The following is an 8,414-nucleotide window of genomic DNA, read 5'->3' as shown; positions in this document are numbered from 1 at the left end:
TATTAAATCTGTCTAAGAAATACCGCCGTTTTGCTGATCTCAAGAGGGCAACGACCCTATTCCTCGCAATATTATATTCCGTTCTCAAGTCTTGATTTTTCGGCGTACGCCTGCTCCTTTTCCACAACCATTCTCTGTAGGAAATAGCTCTCATTATGTCAGCTGTGAACCAGGGGTAACTTTTCCTTTGTTTTTTAGTTATTGTGTACATACTAGAAAGCTCAAATTTTTTCAGCTGCTCACAAAATTTTTCATAAACTTTAGCATATTTACAATCCTTAATCATTTCCGCCCAGTCAAACTGTGCGACGAAATGATCAAATGTTTTCCTGTTGAAAATCTGCACTTCTAGTTGATTACTGTCATGTTTTTCCTCCGATTTGTCCTTTTCGGGCAGGGGTAAAAGTGCCTTAAGGCGACATGCGACAAAATAGTGATCCGCTATTTTTTGCCTTATGTGACATGCCGCTAAGGAATAATTCGGTGCTCTTTTTGCTATGTGGTCTAGACAGGAGGATACTAGTCTATGTTGTAAGAGTTCTTCTCTTGTAGGTTGATTTATAGTCACTTGTAAGCCATAGGTTGATAAGATGGAGAGGTAATCCGACACAGTAGTCGAACTGATGTTCAATATATTAATGTTTAGGTCACCCGCCAAACAAATCTGATCTGCTGCTTTGTGGCCTTCTAAATTTTCTTCAAGTTCACGCAAGAACCGTGTGACACTGTTATTAGGCGGACGATAAATAGCTATTAACAACAATTCTGTGTTAGTAAGCGTAATTTTTACTGTCAAACTTTCGGCGTGGTTTAAAGAAATGTGCGTAACCACAGTGTCATATCTTATCTTAACAAACAATGCTAAACCCCCTCCTCGTCGTTTCTGTCGTGACATGAAATGGGCTTTGTAACCCTTTAATTTGTAAATGTTAGTGCAGTCCTCTGGTACATTTGTTTCCACTATTATAAATGCATCTCCTACATCTGCGACTGATTCCGCTACCTCTGTAAATTCCTCCCAATATTTTCGTAGACTTCTGATATTAATACTAATTACTGTGAAAACGTGTTCACGGCTGGTAGCAAATATATCTTTGAACTCATTGAAATTTGAGACGGAGGAAAAATTCGTTGCCATGTTGCTTATGAAATTTTAAGAATATTGGCTAGACTCTTAATCCGGATCAGGGGTGCATCTTCATTCTTCTTCACGAAAATACTTCCGCCCTTGACCCGTGCAAATTTGTAGTTCTTTTCTTTTGCTGTAGTTCTACCTCGCCAGTACAGATTTCGGTTCATTCTTGTCAGATTATCATTGATGAAAAGCCTCGGCAGCTGTCCAATTTGATGCAAGCGTCTTAGCTTCCCCCGCGCATCAAACCACGCATCCCTTGCGGTCACGGAAGAAAAACGTACCAGTACTGTTGGGTTCATCTTATGTTTGTTTGGTAAGCGAAGCACCGCCTCGATATCACAGCTACAGAAATCAGATAGTTCCAGTTTGCTGGCTATGTTCGATAAGACTTCTTTTAGGTTTTCCTCGTGTTTGACAGGTAGCCCTTCAATTTCCATATTTACTTTTCTGCCATACTGTTCGCTCTCATTTAGATCCTGTTGCAGCTGCTGCAGCTGTTCCGCCTGTGTTTCCAGTTGCGTTTTCATGTCAGTAATTTGTGCTTCACGCGCAGCTACCCGTTCTTTACTGGCGGAAAGCTGTGCTAGCACCATGTCGTATTGTTTAGACAAAAAGGAGACTGTTTCTTCTAGGTCTTTCATTTTTATGCTCAAGTTTGTGAATTCTGTTTCAGGAGGAGCAGAGAATCTACTTTTCCATGTAAAGTCAGCAAAGAGGTCAAAGTTTGCTTAATACCTGCCAGCTCTGAGATTAATGTGGCTTCTGAAGTGTCTTCTTCTGGTGGAGTTCTACCCGTAGACTGTGAGACTGTGTTTAGACTGTGAGACGTAGACTGTGAGACGTAGACTGTGTTTTGACAGCAATACAGTGTCGTCAGCGTATTGAAATATCTAACATTTTGAAACAACCCGAAATAAATTATTAATGAATATATTGAAACGCAGAGGTGATAGAACGGAACCTTGAGGAACTCCTGACAAGTTCTTCTTAACCCCTGCCGTAAAATACTGCTCATATCTTTACGATACGTTATGTCTTTATGTATGTTGTATATCCACAAATATGTCCGGCGACATTGCGACTGGCTCAACAGCCAATCGAACACGCAAAAGTAGGTAACGAAAGCTTCGCTTTAATAATGATATAATACTGCCCAGACTAAGGCATCGTCTGTAATGACCATGTATAGCATGGTCACTTAGTCTGTGCCATAGAACACCTCTTGTGCAGTTCCTCATCTGTCCTTCGTGGCAGTTTTGTGCCATCTATGGGAACAACAACTGTCCTTGATAATCTGAAAGTCGTGGTTATGTTATTGCAATCGAGCAAGGCTTACAGTATCCCTTCAGTGGAGGGGCGTCCCTCATAGGGCGTCGACCAGTATATAACGCGTATATGCGCACGCGCACGCACACGCACACGCACGCGCACACGCACGCGCACTTTCCTTTCGTCCACTTTCATTTCTCTTTCTTCATTGTTTTCAACAATTCAATTTCAACCACAGCTAATTTCACCGATGCTTGCCTTGGCTTCATTGTCTTTGGGCTTTATATGGTCATGATTGACAAAATCGTGCCCCCTCGGTTGCCCTTCTCTAGTTTATATATATATATATATATATATATATATATATATATATATATATATATATATATATATATATATATATATATATATATATATATATATATATATATATATATATATATATGTGTGTGTGTGTGTGTGTGTGTGTGTGTGTGTGTGTGTGTATACGTAGATCAAGTCCATGCCCCTTTTGTATAACACAGCCCTCATAATGCATAACTAAAGAATGAAAATGAATTGCTGACTTCACGGAACCAAGGTGAATCCACTCTTTCACGAGCAGGTAGCTTACCGCCCAGCTGACTCAGAAAACAGCATGCTTTGCCAAGATCCTTAGTCAAACTAGGGCGGTGACCGTCATGTGTAGTTTTGCGGGAAAATGCATGCGACAATACGGCAATACCTCCTTTCCTGCTTTTGCTGATGTCACATCAACCGATTGATCGCAAATAAATCCTTACTCGAAAACTTGAGGTAGAATTTCCCCGCATTAGGTACCACTACTAATAAAATCACCTCCAGTGCTTGTCAAATGTGTGTCGCAGCGCTACCGTTGACCTGCCGAGGGGGGCCTAGCCCCTCCTTAATGAATGAAGGGGGTGGGGGGCAGAGTTCCCCGGAGCCCGCCTGACTTTAAGCACTGCAATGGATGCTTCGCCATTTGGGTGATACTGCGACATTCTTTTTTTTTTTTCAATCCACCGCCACTTCTCACAATTTTTTTATGCTCTCGTGCGAACTCTTCACAATGACGTTAAGTCAAGCCTCCAGAACTAAGAGTATAAGTTGAGGCTTTTGTAGGCTCAATACATTGCCTTACCCAGCCTTCGCTCACATATGTTTTATTCTTTATTACATTGCCCTACTGAATCCCTAAACCCATTCTGTCGAGCCTACGCAGGAAGTAGGATTCCTTTCCCACTACACATTCAAGGAGTAAAAGTCAATTTTACCAAGTGCGTCATGAAGTTGAGCATATTACAACAAATTCCAATTGATTTCAACTTTCTAGAAAAATTATTACTGGTCAAGTATGAGGGGTGGGTAGTAAGAGAGGACGGGCCCTGAGCTCACTTTCTGGGCCGATCTACTTTTTCAAGCTTAACTTTAAAAGGCCTTGTTCGTTTCCACCACAAAAGCGTCTGTAGTCGACATACATGTAAACGTTGGTGCTGTTTATGAAGAAGGCCCGAAGCGACATTATTTAACTGCCAGATGAGAGGGCTTGCAGTGCGCAGTTACTCACACAAAACCATCCCGTAATTGTCAGATAAGTGACTTAATCTAAATTGTCTGAAGTATCAAAATAAGCCCAATCCAGCCAGAAGCTGTAATGCCCGTCATGACATTTGATCTATAATCTAAACTGAAGCCTCAAGATAAATTTCGGAAACTTCGTTATAGTTAACATTTATTATACCATGAGGACACGGCTTGGAAAATGGCCAAACATTAAGCTTTGTATGCACTAATTCCAGCCGCACAGTGTCCAGCGGCGCCTTTTCAGACTTCATATTGATTCATGCTGTGATTGTGTTATTGACTGTTAGACACCATGGTGGCGTAGTGGCTTTGGCGGTACGTTGCTAAGCCTAAGGGCTCGGGATGGACTCCCGGCCTCGGTGGCCACATTTTGGTGGCTAAATGCGAAAACGTCCGTGTACTGTGCACTGGGTGCACATTAAAGAACCCCAGGTGGTCAAAATCAATCCAGAGTCCCCCGCTACGGCACGCCATGTAATAATGTCGTGGTGTTGGCGTGTAGCACCCCAGAGTTAATTTTTTCGTTAATGATTGTTGCTATGACAAATAACGCAAATGTTGCAAATGTCTGTCTCTGGTAACAAATGGTTCTTAAATAACGACCTAAGGCTCTCAAGTCTCCGCATCTCTTACCATTTGTTGCCTTAGATATAGGCGCAGACAAAAACGGTGATTGTAGCAGGAACCTTCTTGGCTCAACCATTTGTTGACGCATAAAAACCTCTAGGCGGAATCTGGAACCTAGTCTCTCGTTCACAGGATGATGTAAGGTGCCACATGAAATATAGACATAGGACGCGTCTAACCATTTCGGCGGTGGCGCTTGCCGGTGCAAGAAGGAAGATCACTTTGATGGTTACGCCCATGTTTATCACAATTCCCCGAACACTAAACGTTGCCTACGCGTACAGTCTGTGGGCGTAAAAGTTACACTCACCCTTCGATAGACGAAGTTCACTCCGTGGCTTCACAGTAACGTGTAGAGGTACGGATGCAATGGGACCCTCGTGACAAGCTTGCATCGTTGGACGAGACTGAATAGGCTGCCTAAAGTTGACCGTACTCGCGTGGTTCAAACTTCTCACTCGTCCTAACAAGCCAAGTTGAGGCGGTTTTGCAGAGGCTGCGCACCGGGGCGGCGATTACTTCTGCTGTAATTCACTTCACGCTCAGTGATTACTTGCAGTGGGTAAGCGGCGACAAGAGTGCTGTTTGATTCAGGCAGGTAGCACCAGTGGTCGACGCGTTCGAGACAAAAATTGGAATGTTTTAGCCGTTCAAGCAACGCACGTCAACCCTTGTGCTTTCCATCGTCTGTTTCTTTTGAATCCGGTGTGCCGATATCACCGATATTGTGAACCCCTATCACACCGACGCGCCGAGCAGTGCGCTAGGCGTGGCATACTATTTAATGACGTCCCGTTGCTCCGGAAGAAGCCAGTGTATTGTCGCTTGAACCTGTAGGTTTATAGGCAGCTGCATCCGAAAAGAACGAGTTGATGTCCACAGCTGGAGTGATAATACTGATAATACGCCCCCCACCTTTTTCTCAAGTTCATCGCATGCTCAGCCCGAAAGGTGCTTCGGCCACCGCTCGCGCGCTGCAACTCATTCTGAGCGCGACAGTTCAGTTGGCCACAAACGCTTCGGGGAAGGTTTAATCATGCACACCAGTAATGTGCTGTTTTTGCACAAGTGCCGCCACGGGACGTATTACGAAGGGTTAGGGATGGTGCAAAAATATTAAAACTGGCCGGCATGGTGAATGGAAATAATCTACGGGTTTATTGACGCGACTTGTGCCCGGAAAGCAAAGCATAGCATGCTTCACAACGATACCGGCTGTTGCGGTCGGTTGTCGTTGAGCCCAATAACACCGCTCAAATCTGTCTACTCCTGACAGACGATGCTCGCGTGTAGCTTTGTGGATGTCTTAAGCTTTGGGAGGTCAATTGGCACACAAGCAATTTGATTGCACGGATATGTCTCACTATTAATCTGGCCACAACGCTGACAAAATTTCTCAAGCAACAAGCCCATCTTGCTTGAGGTTGAGAACACAATACCAGGGATAATTATTTGGTGAAAGTAATAAGCGATAAGAAGTTCAATTACGCACACGTGACGAAATTTCACTCGTTGCGCTTTTGTCACAAAGGGAATCGATTCTGCCTTCTGGAAGCAGTGCGCCGCCATATCGCCGCGTCAACTGACGTTCACTTGAGGCGTCATTATTTCCATCACCATGCCCGGCTAATCTATGCCTTCCGCGGGGATATATGTATGCTATTATACAAAGCCATTCAATTTCCTGGGCAATCTAAACACAAATACATTAGAAATTTGTATAGTAGGAAGTTTCAAGCTTGAAGCTAGTAAAGGAGAAAACATTGGCGGTTAGATTTTGATCGCTGTGAGAGTGATAACAGTGGATGCGATGAGCGTCGTCGACAAATCTTGCCAAGCAGAGCGAACATTGTCAGGTACAGATTACAACTGCCCTCCACAAGTCGGATACATAATCATTCTGGAGCTCGGCTTACCAATCCAGAATTCCTCTAAAGAATCACCGAAGCCATGGGCGTGCTGTTTCCAGTTTCTGTAAAGACAGTACGCGTTGTCGCGTACTGTCCAGGGTGCTAGGTGACCTGCTCTGCAAGAAATAGTGAAATGCATACGCTTGAAAAAAAAAATTCGGCAGACACACTTAAGACTGCTTACGTGTGGGAATGCAAAGCAATATAGCCCCTTTGATAATAAATGTTTTTGTTTTTCTACAATGAAGGTGGTAAGGGCAAGTTCCCCCAAGATTACGTCCGTGTGTAGACACAAAACTACTCATACGTGGGCCGATCCCGAAGATAGTGCAATGCCGGGTAGACCTATACGGCGGAAGTGCAGTTCGTCGTTAAAGGGCCGACATGCACAGCTTGGCTGTTCATCCTTCTTCACAGAGTGCAAGGGCACTCAGCCTTCTTTTTTCCGCGTTCCTTGTCCGCGCAATCTCTTACCTGCGTTCTAACTGCGCCTCGGTAAGGCCAAATCAAAACGCGCCAAGCGTCTCAACGCACTCGCTTGGACGCGGGGAGTTCATAACTCGAAGGACCGCTCAGCGCCGGTGAAGTGGAGATTAATGCTTTTTATTTTATGCACTCATTTCATACACTCATGACGCGGCACCGTCTCCTCCCCCCATTGACTGCGCTGTCACGTGTGCAGTGATGCATGCACTAGGCACGCCTTTAGTCAGCGAGAACCGCGGAGCCACCGTGGCGTCGGGGAAGCGTGCTCTTCTCGAACTCCGGAGCCCCGAGTTTTATTCTATCCAGACCAAAGTTTACCAAATTTTCTTTTCAAAGACATTTATTTACTTTCTTAACAGGAACCTCCCTGAGAAATTTTACGTCAATCCTAACATTTTGTGACATTTTTACCCTTTGCGCCATCGGTTCTTTTTGGTACCATGTTTCGGTCACGCCGACTACGCCGACGGATTTTAGCGTAATTGGGCATATAATACTTTCGCATTAAAAGATAAGTGTGCGCCGCTTCCATTCTTTGTTCTGGGACTGAATGGAACAACGTCGATTTTTTTCTCCATAGGGCAATCGAAATTGTTCCGTCTTAGTGCCTCAGTCGGTGCGTTGTAGGTCCCATTGCAATACCATTTCATCTTTCTCTCTCTCTTTCCCTTCCTGAAGCTCAAGTCACCTGCTTTTGTTTGTTGTATCATGCGTTCAGAGTTACTTAGCCTTTTTATTTTTATTTTTATTTATTATTACCCCCAGGGTCAAAGGCATTAAAGATGGGAGTAGGTCACAGCAAATAAGAAAAGAAACAAATATAAGCAGTTAGAACGTTCAAGTACAAAGGCTGCTTATTATACAGGTTTAGTTTGGGTTAATAACGTCATGATAAATTGGTAGCAAGTTAAGTTAGTAAAGCGGTAAATACAAAAGTACTTAAGTTGCCACGATACAGTAAACAACAAGAACAAGAAAATGCTTCAATTACACAATGTTAGCTAGAACTGCTCTAAATCTTTGCTTATCGTACATAGATACGACTTCATCAGGAAGATGGTTCCATTCCGTGGATGACCGCAGAAAAAAATGACTGCAAAAAAGTTTTTGTGACATGATTCGTTACCAACTTTATAACGGTGATCGATTCGAGGTGATGCGTATTGTGGCTGAAAAATGAAATCGTTGCGGAATGTTGGATGATGGTATAATTTATGAAAAAGGACTAAACATGCGATTTTACGTAGAGAAGGAAGTGGGGTAAGTGCAAGGTTGGTTGTCATGGCAGACACACTTGCAGTTTGTTGAAATTACGCACGATGTAACAAACTGAATTATTTTGCACGAGTTCTAATGACTTAATTAGTCTATCGTCATCAGCTTTCATCAGTATTTGGCCGTCG

The sequence above is a fragment of the Dermacentor andersoni genome, chromosome 5 (assembly GCF_023375885.2).
Source record: "Dermacentor andersoni chromosome 5, qqDerAnde1_hic_scaffold, whole genome shotgun sequence".
In the NCBI taxonomy this organism is placed as follows: Eukaryota; Metazoa; Arthropoda; class Arachnida; order Ixodida; family Ixodidae; genus Dermacentor; species Dermacentor andersoni.
The sequence above is the reverse complement of the archived record's forward strand: the minus strand, read 5'-3'. Positions refer to the sequence as shown.